Raw genomic sequence first — 16750 nt, forward strand, 5'->3', positions numbered from 1 at the left:
GCAGGTTACATGGAGTTTATTAGGTAGTACTTGGTTTTACTCTTGAACTGGTTGAGAGGGGTACAGCCTTTGACATGATTGGGTAGGTCATTCCACATTCTGGGTAGCTTGATTTGCAGAGCATTTTTAGTTTGGTTAAATCACACTATTGGGTTATTAAATAGGAATCTGTTTCTAGTTTATAAAAGCTTAAAAAATAAATACAGTACTAATAGTTAAGCCTTCAATTAAATACTCCATATTATAACAACAATGTTGTAGTCAGACTAATATGAATGCCAAGTTCTGGTTTATAAAAGGCCAGTTTCTGGAAAATGCAAAGGCCAGGTTCAGGCTAATATAATTGCCAGATTCATCAATAAAATTGTCAGGTTAATATAATTACCATAATTAGGTTAAGGCCAGGTTCAGGCTAATATAATTGCCAGATTCATCAATAAAATTGTCAGGCTAATATAATTACCATAATTAGGTTAATTTAACTTTCAGATTCATGAGTTTCATAATTGTCGAACTAAGGTTGATGTAACTGCCAGATTTAAGCAAATATATGTAATTGACAGTCAGGGTAATATACCTGTCAACCATGCTAATTGTCACTCAGACTAAACAAATTGCTAGTTTCGGGCTAATAAGATTGCCAGTCAAGCTAATTTAATTGCCAGATACAGACAAATATAACTACCAATCAGGCTAACATAATTACCAGTTAAGAGGCCAGTTTCAGGATAATAAAATTAAAAATTACAGGATAAGATAGTGGCCAGTTACAGGATAACATCCTGTTTAGGATCTTATATTAGAATACTTAAGAATAGAGGATTATGTTAGCCAGTCAGGTTAACATAATTCAAATTCAAAAAATTTGAATTGCCAGTCAGCCACACATAATTGCTAATCGGGTTAACATAATTGCCAGTCAGGCTAATATAATTGCTAGTTACATGCTAATATAATTATCAATAAGGCTAATATAACCTGGTTGATGGGGTTCTGGGAGTTCTTCGACTCCCCAAGCCCGGCTCGAGGCCAGGCTTGACTTGCAAGAGTTTGGTCCATTAGGCTGTTGCTTGCAACAGCCCGCAGGCCCACATACCCACCGCAGCCCGGTTGGTCTGGCACTCCTTTGAAGAAACTATCTAGTTTCCTCTTAAAGATGTCCATGGTTGTTCCGGCAATATTTTTTATACTTGCTGGGAGGATGTTGAACAACCGTGAACCTCTGATGTTTATACAGTTCTCTCTAAATTGTGCCTATGGCATATCGGGAGCCGGTCGGCCGAGCGGACAGTACACTGGACTTGTGATCCTGTGGTCCTGGGTTCGATCCCAGGCACCGGCGAGAAACAATGGGTAGTTTCTTTCACCCTATGCCCCTGTTACCTAGCAGTAAAAATAGGTACCTGGGTGTAAGTCAGCTGTCAATGGCTGCTTCCTGGGGGTGAAGGCCTGGTTGAGGACCGGGCCGCGGGGACACTAAAAAGCCCCGAAATCGTCTCAAGATAACCTCTGCTCTTCAATGATTCTATCCTGCATTTTCTTCCATATCGTTCACTTCAATATGTTGTTATTTTACTGTGCAGATTTGGGACCTGGCCCACCAGTATTTTCCACGTGTATATTATTTGATATCTCTCCTGTCGTCTTTCTAACAAGTACATTCGGAGAGCTTTAAGACGATCCCAATAATTTAGATGCTTTATCTCGTTTATGTATCCAGTAAATGTTCTCTGTACTCCCTCTATTTCAGCAATCTCTTCTGCTCTGAATAGGGAAGTGAGTACTGAGCAGTACTCAAGACGTGACAGCAGAAGTGATTTGAAGAGTACAACCATTGTGATGGGATCCCTGGATTTGAAAGTTCTAGTAATCCATCCTATCACTTTCCTGGCTGCCGCAATATTTGCTTGGTTATGCTCTCTAAAATTTAGGTCGTCAGACAACATTATTCCCAAATCCTTTACATGTTTCCTTCGTACTATGGGCAAATTTGATTGCGTTTTGTACCCTATATTATGTTTAAGGTTCTCATTTTTACCATATCTGAGTACCTGGAATTTATCGCTGTTAAACATCATGTTATTTTCTGTTGCCCAGTTGAAAACTTTATTAATATCTGGTTGTAGTTTTTAAATATCTTCAGCAGAGGTAATTTTCATACTAATCTTTGTGTCATCTGCAAAGGATGATACGAAGCTGTGCCTTGTATTTGAGTCTATATCTGATATGAGAATAAGGAAAAGCAGTGCCAGTCAGGGTAACAAAATTACCAGTTACAGGCTAATATGATTGCCAAGTTTTGGATAATTGTCAGTTACAGAATAATTAAATTACCAGTTACAGGATAAGATATTTGCCAGTTACAGACTAAGATAATTGCCAGTTACAGGATAAGATTATTACTAGACAGGCTAACATAATAACCAGTCAGGCTGGCATAATTATCAGTCAGGCAGACATAATTACCATTCAGGCTAATACTGTATTAGACAAGTTATACAAATATAATTGCTATTCAATCTAATTTAATTGCCAGTTAGGGGAAATATAGCATAACTGCTAAAGTTAGGCCAAAGGGAAAAACCTAACTCGAACAGTTACAAATGCCAGTCGGGCTACTATAATTCTCAAGTGATTCACATTTCTAATCAAGGGAAGTAAAACTCATAAATAAGCCTAAAAAAAAATGAACATGAGTTTGAACAGCAATCTGAATTTCTTGTGCCAATAAAATGGTTTCATCTTGAGTACATCTCAAACTGTTTTCTACACCAGATCCGATGTTAGATAATATTACAACAAAATGTCTAACTTAACTACAGAGTATATGTTAAATAAGGATGTACAGAGAACAAAAACAGCAAAAAAAGAACACTGTTTCCCAAAAACGGTGGGTTTTCTGAGTGGAAGAAAACGTATGTCTGGAAGCCGACTTTAACCGCCCCAAGCTGCGCGCGCATTGACCCGAGGTTATATAAACCGGGACGGAGACGGCGTGGGCCCCTTTCCCCAAGCCAGCAGCTGCTCTTCAAGCCAGCAGCTGCTCTTACATAACGACTCACTGCTGCTCAGCGAGTCGTAAACACAGAAGTTTAGCCCGCTCAACTGTTCTCCCAGCATGGACCCTACACCAGTTCCTCTCGACACCGACGAGGAGCGTCCCGTCAGGGGCGTCCTGCCCTTCTCAACATTTAAGGTAGTGTTTGTGTTTTGTTGGCGCGTCGGACCAGTGTTTGTCTCGTGTGTTGGCGCGCGCGCTCTGATGCACGCCTGCTGGTTCAGCCTTGGTGACCAAATGCAGGTGCAGTGGTCCTAGAGGGGGTGGTGCCCCTCGGTGTTATGGGGCACTGGGTTTTCTCCAGTAGGTGGCTGTAATTTGGAGCACACTCGGGAGGAGGCCTGAACATCCCACCCCCACCCTCACCCAGTCGACGTGAGGCTTTACATTCAGGTTTGTTTTAACTTTTGCTTATTGCCTATAAGTTATTAGGTAAAGTCAGCTAGGTTAGGCTAGCTGCCGAGTCACAGGCCTCTGGCCCCTAGCTTTGTTTTCATGGATTTGTCTTCCCACAAGTTTCCTTAATTTACTACTGAAATTTATGCAGTGTTAAGCTGCATGTTTCTTTAGCTGGTTTGTTTTAACTTTTGGTCATTGCCTATAAGTTAGTAGGTAAAGTTAGCTAGGTTAGGCTAGCTGCTGAGTCACAGGCCTCTGGCCACTAGCTTTGTTTCATGGACTTGTTTTTCCATAAGTTTCCTTAACTTATTAATGAATTTAACGCAGTGTCAAGCCCATGTTTCTTTTGCAGGTTGTACATTTAGGTTTATTTAACTTTTGCTTTTGCCTTTAAGTTATTAGGGAAAGTCAGCTAGGTTAGGCTAGCTGCAGTGTCACAGGCCTCTGGGCCCTAGCTTTGTTTTCATGGACTTGTTTTCCCACAAGTTTCCTTAATTTACTACTGAAATTTATGCAGTGTTAAGCTGCATGTTTCTTTAGCTGGTTTGTTTTAACTTTTGGTCATTGCCTATAAGTTAGTAGGTAAAGTTAGCTAGGTTAGGCTAGCAGCAGTGTCACAGACCTCTGGCCCCTAGCTTTGTTTTCATAGAATTGTTTTTCCATAAGTTTCCTTAATTTATTATTGAATTTTATGCAGTGTCAAGCTGCATGTTTCTTTAGCTGGTTTTACATTTGTTTGTTTAACTTTTGCTATTGCCTTTAAGTTATTAGGTAAGTTAGCTAGGTTAGGCTAGCTGCAGTGTCACAGGCCTCTGGCCCCTAGCTTTGTTTTATGGATTTGTTTTTCCATAAGTTTCCTTAATTTACAGTATTAATGATTTTTATGCGGTGTCAAGCTGCGTGTTCCTTTGCTGGTTTTACATTTATGTTTGTTTAACCTCTGCTTTGCCTTTTATGTGATTATGTAAAGTCAACCAGGATGTGTTAGTTGTAGGCGTCTCCAGACGTCTCGTCGGGCCGGTTTAGCCCGCACGTTTGTCACAGACGTTGTCGTAAGTCCGGTGTAGCCCGGTACATTTGTTCCCAGTTTTTTCGTCCGGCTGGTATAGCCGGCACGTTCGTACCCAGACGTTTTCGTCTGGCCGGTGTAGCCCGGTACAGTTGTTCCCAGACGTTTCGTCCGGCTGGTATAGCCGGCACGTTCGTACCCAGACGTTTTCGTCTGGCCGGTGTAGCCCGGTACATTTGTTCCCAGACGTTTCGTCCAGCTGGTATAGCCAGCACGTTCGTACCCAGACGTTTTCGTCTGGCCGGTGTAGCCCGGTACATTTGTTCCCAGACGTTTCGTCCAGCTGGTACAGCTGGCACGTTCGTACCCAGACGTTTTCGTCTGGCCGGTGTAGCCCGGTACGTCAATTCCACCACGTTTCGTTCGAATGCTGTAGCACAATATTCCCGTGTTTTCCTTGGTCGCGTGTACCAGATGTTGGTCTGCCTGGAGTGCCCGGTTACGCGGGCCCCTTCCTCATCCCAAGTTTTCAGCGTCCAGCATAACGCCTGGCCGTGCGGTATGCCGCTTGAGCTACTTCAAATCAAATGTTTATTTAGGTAAGGTACATATATACAAGAGGGTTTACGAGTAATGGATTTAATTCTAATTATTGCGGTCAATTTTAATTAATTCTGTTCAATTTTATTACATTCCTTTATTTAGACTTTCAGCTTGATTAGTTTCATTACGCGGCAAATTTAGGAAATTTATAGCATTGCTTACACCTCCTGCCTTAAAAAAAAAAAAAAAAAAAAAAAAAAAAAAAAAAAAAAAAAAAATCTATTCGTAAAAGAATTCGTATTTCCATGTCAATTTAGTAAACAGGAGCCCGCTCCTGTTTTGGTGATTTACGTTCCTCCATCATTAACCAAACGCTTACTAAAATAACTTGTTATATCCTTAGCCTCCCAGTCATGACGTGTATTAAGATTAAAGTCTTCCTCAATTTAGCATGGAGCAAGCCTCTGACTTTAGATTATTCCTGCACTTGTTTTATGAGCCATTTCCCTCAGCAATTTGTTACTGCAATTTATGCATTGCGTTTGCTCCATGTTTTATACAACTTTTCTGCCGCGATTAAACTTTCAGTTTATTCCTCAATTTAGTCGGAAGGTACTGCTGCTTCCCAGCTGACGTCCTTCCTGTGACGAGTTAAGCCGGCGATGTTTCAGTTTTATATTTATTTGGTCATATAGCTAGGCGGCCTCCCAGGCCGCTGGTTTATCCAGACGTGTTGTCTGCCCGGTGTAGCCCGGATGTCACTGCGGCCTCCCAGGCCGCTGGTTTACCCAGACGTGTTGTCTGCCCGGTGTAGCCCGGATGTCACTGCGGCCTCCCAGGCCGCTGGTTTACCCAGACGTGTTGTCTGCCCGGTGTAGCCCGGACGTCACAGCAGCCTCCTAGGCCGCTGGTCGCGAAGTTCCAGCTGACGTGTCTTTTTTCACTCCTTTTCGTTATTGTATTTGGTTGTATTTACCTCGGCTCAGTGTTAATCCCGTTTCTCTAGAGAGTTATAGTCCAGCTTCATTTTGAGCATACTTTGTTTTGCAATTTATAATTATTTATAATTAATTATAGTTATAATTGGTTTATAATTTTATTATTTACACCATTTATTTAAGATTATTCATGTAATATAATTTATTACATTGTTAGGCTTTTACAACGACGTTGTCCAGCCGGTGTTGCTCCTGCGGAGGATGGGCCAGCTGGTGGCTCGGCCGTAGCTGTTGCAGCGGGCGCCCTCACAGACTCGGCTAGTTTCAGCAGACGATGTTACAGCTGCTAACACCCCAGTTCCATCTTAGGCTTCCCGGCAGCCGATGCTTCAGTCAGGAACCTCCAGCTGAAGCGTTCCACCCGACGTTGCGCCCAGCAATTTATTTTTCTTCCATTCTGCGGCACTTGCCGTCATCGGTTATTTACGATATTACATTGTATTCTTACATTGTACGATTATTTACGACATTGTATTCTTAATATTATTCCTTATTACAGTTACTGGATGACGGTTCCCTGCCGTCGATTTCACTTTGCTCCTGTTCTAAAAGATGTAGTCGAAGTTCACGGCGCACTAGCTGCGGCTTGCAGACGCTCGTTGACAACACAAGACTACACTCAGCGGCCACTTAAGGCAGACTCCTTGGCTTCTATCCAGCCCTATCACCCGTCTGGAGGCAGAGATGGGACGGAGACCAAGGGTAATGTTCCCCGCTCACATTCTACATCCGCTTAGGACACAAGCATGTTATAGATTTGGCTTTAAGAATTGGTTCTTATTCCATTTTATGGTTTATGTATATATTGCTTTATTGTATATACCCGTTCTTGGTATATGTATTGTTATATTCAAGATTTATAGTGTTTCGTATTATCCCTGTTTATAGTTGCTTTGTGCTTCTTTGCTGTTCTCCTACTGGCTTTCTCCCACCTTTGCTCTTAGCAAAGGTACTTCCCCCTTCTGTTTGCTGGAAGATTCTTAGATTGTTAGCCCCCTTCATTGCTTCAGTATAATTGTTCGGAAAACTCTTTATTCATCCAGGATTGTTAATTAAGGAATCTCTTAATTCCTGTGCCGGGCTCCCTCCCCCCGTTTTACGTCTCCGTATTGATTCAGCTAGGGTTTCCCTCTCGTCTGTGCCCTTGCCTGTCACGATAACACTGCGTGCCGCTTCCGCCCACCCTTACTGCCTTATATCTTTCAGCCTGGGGGAGGTGATCTACACAACAAAAAATAGACGCACGCTCCGACTGGACCAGGTATCGCTTACATGGTCAGGAATCGACACTCTTCGGATCCTACAAGCGCAGTGCAGGGCGCACGCATACCCTAGCCCAGCGGGCGCCCCCCGGCACTTTCTACCCGGCCTGTGCCCAGTGAACAGGCAACACTTCCTCAGGGCGATTAATTCGCGCCGCCCTCGCAGAGATAGGCTCGCCTTCAGCCGACCACGCACTCTTACCTTTAGAATTGACAGGGCCACTCGGCTCTCTTGACGGGCTAGCCATCGGAGTTAACGGCGGGTCCAGCAACCAGCTGCAACACCCAGCTGACTACGTCCGGGACGTTGTTGCACTGCTATTCTGAGGCCTCCTTGCGACCAGCGGGCCTCGCCCTTCGGGGGGGGGGTCCGGCCAGCTGGCCTGCGGTGGGGGTGCAGCGCCGGTCCCCAAGTGTCCCGCTGTCCGCAGCTAATACTTTGCCCAGTCTACGTGCTAGTAAGAGTAAGGAACCCCTTCTCCTTAATCCTTCTCCCGCTGGCCCTCCCGGGATTGGGGGTGCTCCGCCGGAACCCCCAAAGTGATAAGCCTGCAGATAGCTAAGAAATATTCCCATGAATTGTAATTAGTCTAATTAATGCAACTTTCATTTACTACCTATGGATGTAGTTATTAATTGTAATTGATCTCTACTTTATCATTAAGGATTATTCATTATAATTATTCCTTAATACTTTATTGTTATGCACTAGTCAATAATTATTTATTCATCCAAATTAGCTATTGGATTCATTAAAATAATTGCTTATCATTATACTATTTGTTATTATTATTATTTATTATATAATAATAATTTTATCTATTAATTTGTTATTTATTAATTTATATAATAAATTAATTTATTATATATTAATTTTATATATTAATTTATTATTCATTATAAAATAAACAAGTCCCCAATCTGAGCACGTTTTCTTCCAACCTCAGAAAAAAGAACACTGTTTCCCAAAAACGGTGGGTTTTCTGAGTGGAAGAAAACGTATGTCTGGAAGCCGACTTTAACCGCCCCAAGCTGCGCGCGCATTGACCCGAGGTTATATAAACCGGGACGGAGACGGCGTGGGCCCCTTTCCCCAAGCCAGCAGCTGCTCTTACATAACGCCCACCCTCCTCCCGGGATCCTCTGCATCCCGTTTTAATTTTGAAAGGGACGGCCCACAGATCTGCTCAAGGGGCACTTGCTCTAGCATGCTAAACATTTGCTGTATCTTTGGGGGTGCTCCGCCGGAACCCCCAAAGTGATAAGCCTGCAGATAGCTAAGAAATATTCCCATGAATTGTAATTAGTCTAATTAATGCAACTTTCATTTACTACCTATGGATGTAGTTATTAATTGTAATTGATCTCTACTTTATCATTAAGGATTATTCATTATAATTATTCCTTAATACTTTATTGTTATGCACTAGTCAATAATTATTTATTCATCCAAATTAGCTATTGGATTCATTAAAATAATTGCTTATCATTATACTATTTGTTATTATTATTATTTATTATATAATAATAATTTTATCTATTAATTTGTTATTTATTAATTTATATAATAAATTAATTTATTATATATTAATTTTATATATTAATTTATTATTCATTATAAAATAAACAAGTCCCCAATCTGAGCACGTTTTCTTCCAACCTCAGAAAACATTATTCAGGCATATATGAAGAAAAGACATTTAAAACTTTGTGTCATCTTTGTTAAGAAAAAAATATTTTTCTTTACCTCTGAACAATTTTAAGTTTTTGTACACAGACACTACCTTTCTTGCTTGGTTTATGAGGAGCTCCTAACTTCTAAACTGACAACTTCTCTAGTTCTTGCTTGGTCTATGAGGAGCACCTAATTTCTACACTGACAACTTCTCTAGTTCCTGCTTGGTCTATGAGGCGCACCTAATTTCTACACTGACAACTTCTCTAGTTTTTTCTTGGTCTATGAGGAGCACCTAACTTCTACACTGATGATGTCTCTAGTTCTTGTGCAGGCGATGAGTCACAATAACGTAGCTAAAGAATGTTGACCAGACCACACACTAGAAGGTGAAGGGACAACGATGTTTCTGTCCGCCCTGGACCATTCTCAAGTCGATTGTGTTCTTGCTTGGTTCCATGAGGAGTACCTAACTAGGTACTCCATTCTCTAATTCTTGCTTGGTTTATGAGGAGTACCCAACTTCTACACTGACACCACTAGTTCTTGCTTAGTCTATAAGGAGTACCTAACTTCTTCACTGACAACCTCTCTAATTCTTGCTTGGTCTACAAAGAGTATTTAACTTTCATAAAAGAAGAAAATCATAAAATGCCTTCAGATCTTAACCTTTCATGATGAAGCATATTTCTTAATCAAAACAGGACAATTACCACTGAAGGACATCCAACAGACATGGTGATAGAACAATACTGTATTTTCATGAAGAAACTCAATTTCCAAACTTAATATCAGATTAAAGGTAAATTAATTTACTAATGTGTGCCTCATTATACCTCAACGTTCTCTCAATTATCTTCCGCACTTAAAGTCTTTAGCCTATTGCCTGAACACATCATCTTGTGCCTTTTCACATCTCTAAGCTGTTTGAATCTCTTCCCACACTATGGACACTCATGAGGATAATCATGTGAATGCACAAACATGTGAGACTTCATGTTTCCAAGATGACAGAATCTCATCTTACACTCTGGACACTCGTGAGGTCTGTCACCTGAATGCACTAACATGTGAGACTTCATATCGCCAAGACGAAAGAATCTTTTCTTACACTCTGGACACTCGTGAGATTTATCACCTGAATGCACAAACATGTGAGACTTCATATCTCCAAGACGACTGAATTTCTTCCCACACTCTGGACACTGATAAGGTTTGTCACCTGAATGCACTAACATGTGCTTTATTATAGTTCCACGTTCTCTAAATTTTTTGCCACATTCAGCACATTCTAAAGGTCTTTCGTCCGCATGCACCATCCTGTGAGTCTTCATATGTCCAAGCTGACGGAATCTCTTCCCACACTCTGGACACTCGTGAGGTCTGTCACCTGAATGTACTAACATGTGAGTCTTCATATTTCCACGGAGAGTGAATCTCTTTCCACACTCTGGACATTCATGAGCTTTCTCACCTGAATGCACTAACATGTGAGTCTTCATACTTCCACCTTGACTGAATCTCTTCCCACACTCTGGACATTCATGAGGTTTGTCACCTGAATGCACTAGCATGTGAGACTTCATATCTCCAAGACAACTGAATCTCTTCCCACACTCTGGACATTCATGAAGTTTGTCACCTGAATGCACTAGCATTTGACGCTTCATATCTCCAAGACGACTGAATCTCTTCCCACACTCTGGACACTCGTGAGGTCTGTCACCTGAATGTACTAACATGTGAGTCTTCATATTTCCACGGAGAGTGAATCTCTTTCCACACTCTGGACATTCATGAGGTTTGTCACATGAATGCACTAACATGTACTTTATTATTTATTATTTAATCGAGTATGCTTAACTCGATTCATACAGCTCTTGATAAAAAGGAGTTCCCTGTTGGGTTATTTGTGGACCTGCGTAAAGCTTTTGATACTGTCAACCACCATAACCTTCTTAAATTACATCATTATGGAGTCAGAGGACACTCCCTACAATACCTCGAGTCCTACCTTACTGACAGGCTCCAATATGTTTCTGTGAATAATACAATTTCTCCCACCCTACCCATCAACATTGGTGTTCCTCAGGGCAGCATACTTGGCCCTCTCCTCTTCCTCATCTACATTAATGACCTTCCAAATGCCTCCCAACACCTCAAACCAATTCTATTTGCTGACGACACAACCTTCATTTACTCCAGTCCTGACCCTCTTGCTCTAAATGCCACAGTAAATACTGAGCTAAATAAAGTCCATCTTTGGCTAACTGCCAACAAACTCACCCTTAACATTGACAAAACTTTCTATATTCTGTTTGGCAATAAATCCTCTAGTCATATAAATCTCAAAATAAACAATACCCAAATTTGTAACAAATTAGATGGCAAATTCCTTGGCATTCTCATTGACCACAAGCTGAATTTCCAGGGACACATTCTAAATATATCAAAAAAAATTTCCAAAACTGTGGGCATTCTTTCTAAGATCAGTTATTATGTACCACGCCCTGCCCTGGTGACTCTCTATTACTCCCTTATCTATAATAAATAATAATAAATATGTTTATTCAGGTAAGGTACATACATACAAGTGATGTTACATTAATGGATTGATATATAGATAGAGCTAGTACATACAATGCCTAAAGCCACTATTACGCAATGCGTTTCGGGCAAGAAAAACATTAATATCTAGAACTTAATACTAATTGAGCATAAAGAATAAAAAGTGTTGAAAACAAATACAAATAAAGATAAAAAAAAGGGGGAACATGACTGAAAAAGCAGCACAAATACAATAGGTTGACAAACAGTGTTGATTAAAAAAAAAAAAAATAATAATAATAAAATAAAATCTAAACTATGGTATTTGTGCTTGGGGTTCTACTACCCAAAATCACTTACGTCCTCTAATTACCCAACACAAAGCTGCTATTAGAACAATATCCAACTCTGGCCCCAGACATCACTCGGTACCCCTACTCAAATCTCTGAATATGTTAGATATTAAGTCACTGCACATTCTCTCATGTGTATTATACATATATAAAACGCTAAACTATAATGCCAATCCTGATCTCAAAAGCTTCATAGAAGGTTGTAACAGAACCGATGAGCACCACACCAGAAATAAATACAGTTTTGATATTCCTAGAGTACGTCTTAATCAAACTAGAAATGCTCTGCAAATCAAGGTGCCCAGAATGTGGAATGACCTTCCCAACCATGTTAAAGACTGTACCTCTCTCAACCAGTTTAAGATAAAAACTAAACACTAACTAATAAATTCGCTGTAATCTACCTCACTCCTCTTTTGTCAACCCATGTCTGTTATTTTCTTTTTCTTTTTTTTTTTTTTTTTTTTTTTTTAATCATCACTGTTTGTCAACCTATTGTATTTGTGCTGCTTTTTCAGTCATGTTCCCCCTTTTTTTATCTTTATTTGTATTTGTTCTCAACACTTTTTATTCTTTATGCTCAATTAGTATTAAGTTCTAGATATTAATGTTTTTCTTGCCCGAAACGCATTGCGTAATAGTGGCTTTAGGCATTGTATGTACTAGCTCTATCTATATATCAATCCATTAATGTAACATCACTTGTATGTATATACCTTACCTGAATAAACATCTGAATCTGAATCTGAATCTGAATCTATTATAGTTCCACGTTCTCTAAATTTTTTGCCACATTCAGCACATTCTAAAGGTCTTTCGTCCCCATGCAACATCCTGTGAGTCTTCATATTTCCAAGCTGATTAAATCTCTTCCCACACTCCGGACACTCATAAGGTTTGTCACCTGAATGCACTAACGTGTGACGCTTCATACTTACAAGCTGCCTGAATCTCTTCCCACACTCTGGACGCTCATAAGGTTTGTCACCTGAATGCACTAACATGTGACGCTTCATGCTTCCAAGTCGAGTTAATACCTTCCCACACTGTGGACACTGGCGCGTCTTCATCTTCTTTATTATGGGTGCAGTTTGTGTGAAGGTATTCTCTTCTGGGTGACTGCACGAGTGGTGATGGTGGGAGACGCGTCAGGGTCAAAGTCAATGTTGACGGTTGGGCAAGGCTTGAGTGTTGTTTCTTAGACTTAGACTTGATATGAGAACTTAGCGGTCACTGGTAGTGCTTCTTCCTTATAATAGGTGCAGTTTGTCAAGGTTTTCTGGTTGGACACTCACTAGCACTGTTAACAAAATGGCGCTCGATGCACATACAAGTGTTCCAATGTTTTTTTCTGGTTCCATATCTTATTCTTTAACTTATTTTTATTTAGAGCTGGTTGTGTTCATTTAATATTTATGTTTTCCTCGTGTTTTCCAGTCCAGTTACTTGGAGTTGTTTGGTTAAATATAATAGCACATAATTCAATATTTTTTTAAAGGAAACAGTTCTCCCTTGGTGGATGCACGTCTATGCATGTGAGGAGCCCGGCACACGCCTAGATTTAGATTATACTTTTTTTATTCGGGTAAAGGTACATACAAATAATTACATACATAATGCTGGATTTAAAGATAGAGATAGAGATCCGGCAGACATAAACAATTATAGACCAATATCAAACCTACCCTTACTATTAAAAACATTTGAAAAAATATCTACAAACAGCTCTACTCCTATCTTGTAAAATTCGACATTCTTAGCCCCTGTCAGTTTGGCTTCCGCTCCCAAAAGAGTACCAACGATGCAATTATTAGTCTCCTTGATAAAATTTACTCAGCCCTTAACAAAAATGAGTTTCCGATTGGACTCTTCATTGACCTGAGAAAGGCCTTTGATACTGTTAATCACAATTACCTCTTACGTAAACTCCATCATTATGGAATCCGAGGCCATGCACTGGACTATATCCAATCCTATCTTAGTGATAGACACCAATGTGTAGCCATCAATAATATAACTTCTCCCACTCTCCCAATAACCGTTGGAGTGCCACAGGGCAGCATCTTGGGACCTCTCCTATTTCTTATATACATCAATGATCTGTCTAATGTCTCTAACATTCTGAAACCTATTTTGTTTGCTGATGATACTACCCTCATCTACTCTAACCCCAACCCACATACACTAAATGATGTTGTTAATAATGAACTAAAAAAAAGTCCACTTATGGATGTCAACCAACAAACTAACACTTAACTTAGAAAAGACCTACTACATTTTATTTGGAAGCAAATCTACAAATGCAGTTCAGCTTCAGAGAGATAATGTAAACATTAGCAATAAAAATGATGGAAAGTTTCTTTGCCTATTCCTAGACAAGAGACTCAACTTCAGCACCCACATACAACTCATAACTAAGAAAGTCTTTAAAACAGTTGGGATACTCTCCAAAATCAGATATTATGTACCTAACTCTTCTCTCATCTCTCTATATTATGCACTAATCTATCCCTATCTTAATTATAGTATCTGTGCATGGGGTTCAACCACTGCAAACGTCCACCTCAAGTCCATCATCACCCAGCAAAAATCTGCTATCAGAATAATAACAAATTCTGCTTTCAGACAACACTCAGCCTCCTTGTTTAACTCCCTAAACATGCTAAACATAATCTCACTCCACAAATTTTCTTGTGTCAATTACATTTACAAAACCCTGTTCTTAAATGCAAATCCTGCTCTGAAACTCTCCCTGGACAGATGTAATAGAACCCATTATCACCACACCACAAATAAATATCTCTTTGATATCCACAGAGCCAAACTTAATCTGTGTAAACACTCTATGCAAATAATGGGACACAGTCTACGGAACTCACTTCCTAATGAATTGAAAAGCTGTCCAACTTTTGCGTCATTCAAAAACAAAACTAAAAAGTACCTAATTTCATCTTCATAGTTTTTTACCTTTTGTTTTAAAATTACACTGTATCTATTGCTACCCAATCTCCCAATCTTTATGTACCCAATCTGAACATCTTTACCATTGTGATCATTGCTGTCTTCTTATATGTGCTATCAATCTGCTGTAGGGTGTCTGTTATTCTTGTTTGAATTACCAATCAAGTTGTCAATATAATCAATCAGAGCTTTAATATACCAATGTGCTTTAATATACTAATGTGCTTTAATATACTTACTAATCTCTCTCATCTCATTTTTTTCTTGCAATGTATTTGTTATCATTTTATTAATTCTGATAGAGTTTACCTACTTAAAATTATCTGTTAGATTAAGGACCTGCCCGAAACGCTGCGCATACTAGTGGCTTTACAAGATTGTAAATACTATGCTATGTATTCTCTCAAACCCAATAAATAATAAATAAATAAATGTTTATTCAGGTAAGGTACATACATACAAGAGATTTTACAAAAATTTATCAATTAATAGATAGAGCTAGTACATATAATGCCTAAAGCCACTATTACGCAAAGCATTTCGGGCAGGAAAAACATTAATGACTAAAACTTAAAACTAATTGAGTATAAAGAATAAAATGTGTTGAGAACAAATAAAAATAAAAACAAAAAAGGGGGGAACATGGCTGACAAAGCAGCACAAATACAATTAGGTCGACAAACAGCATATTGTTTAAAAAAAACAGACATGGGTTGACAATAGAGGGGTAAGGTAGGTTACAGGGAATTTATTAGGTAGTGCTACGTTTTTATCTTAAACTGGTTGAGAGAGGTACAGTCTTTAACATGGTTGGGAAGGTCATTCCACATTCTGGGTCCCTTGATTTGTAGAGCATTTCCAGTTTGATTAAGTCGTACTCTTGGAATATCAAAACTGTATTTATTTCTGGTGTGGTGCTCATGGGTTCTGTTACAACCTTCAATGAAGCTTTTGAGGTCAGGATTGGCATTACAGTTCAGCGTTTTTATATATATATATAATACACATGAGAGAATGTGCAGTGACTTAATATCTAACATATTCAGAGATATGAGTAAGGGTACCGAGTGATGTCTGGGCCCAGAGTTGGATATTGTCCTAATAGCAGCTTTGTGTTGAGTAATTAGAGGACGTAAATGATTTTGGGTAGTAGAACCCCAAGCACAAATACCATAGTTGAGATATGGATAGATGAGGGAGTAATAGAGAGTCACCAGGGCAGGGCGGGGTACATAATATCTGATCTTAGAAAGAATGCCAACAGTTTTTGAAACTTTTTTTGATATATTTAGAATGTGTCCCTGGAAATTCAGCTTGTGGTCAAGGAGAACGCCAAGGAATTTTCCATCTAATTTGTTACAAATTTGGATATTGTTTATTTTGAGATTTATTTGATTAGAGGATTTATTGGCAAACAGAATATAGAAAGTTTTGTCAATGTTAAGGGTGAGTTTGTTGGCAGTTAGCCAAAAAGATGGACTTTATTTAGCTCAGTATTTACTGTGGCATTTAGAGCAAGGGGGTCAAGACTGGAGTAAATGAAGGTTGTGTCGTCAGCAAATAGAATTGGTTTGAGGTTTGAGGTGTTGGTGCATTCGGAAGGTCATTAATGTATTTATTTATTTATTTATTTATTTATATATATACAAGAAGGTACATTGGGTTTGTGAGAATACATTGGATAGTACAGTATTTACATTCTTGTAAAGCCACTAGTACGCGCTGCGTTTCGGGCAGGTCCTTAATCTAGCAGATAATTTTAAGTAGGTAATTTCAATCAGAATTGATAAATGAAAGATACATTACAAGAGAAAAATGAGATGAGAGAGATAAGTAAGTATATTAAAGCACATTGTTATATTAAAGCTCTGATTGATTACATTGACAGCTTGATTAGTAATTTAAACAAGATTAATAGACACCATACAGTAGATTGACAGCACAT

At 39.4% G+C, this 16750-nt stretch overlaps 1 long non-coding RNA gene and 1 pseudogene across 1 annotated transcript; both read left to right on the forward strand.

Moving 5' to 3' along the window:
• The first annotated feature begins 2748 nt into the window (after positions 1-2748).
• LOC138365490 (uncharacterized) lies at positions 2749-8909 on the forward strand. The gene is made up of 2 exons (XR_011228842.1): positions 2749-3196; positions 6507-8909. It is a non-coding gene; the product is annotated as an uncharacterized lncRNA (long non-coding RNA).
• Positions 8910-10254: 1345 nt separating this feature from the next.
• The window catches only part of LOC123751962 (voltage-dependent T-type calcium channel subunit alpha-1G-like), a 105589-nt pseudogene continuing 99093 nt past the window's right edge, over positions 10255-16750 (forward strand).

The sequence above is a fragment of the Procambarus clarkii genome, chromosome 17 (genome assembly GCF_040958095.1).
Source record: "Procambarus clarkii isolate CNS0578487 chromosome 17, FALCON_Pclarkii_2.0, whole genome shotgun sequence".
In the NCBI taxonomy this organism is placed as follows: Eukaryota; Metazoa; Arthropoda; class Malacostraca; order Decapoda; family Cambaridae; genus Procambarus; species Procambarus clarkii.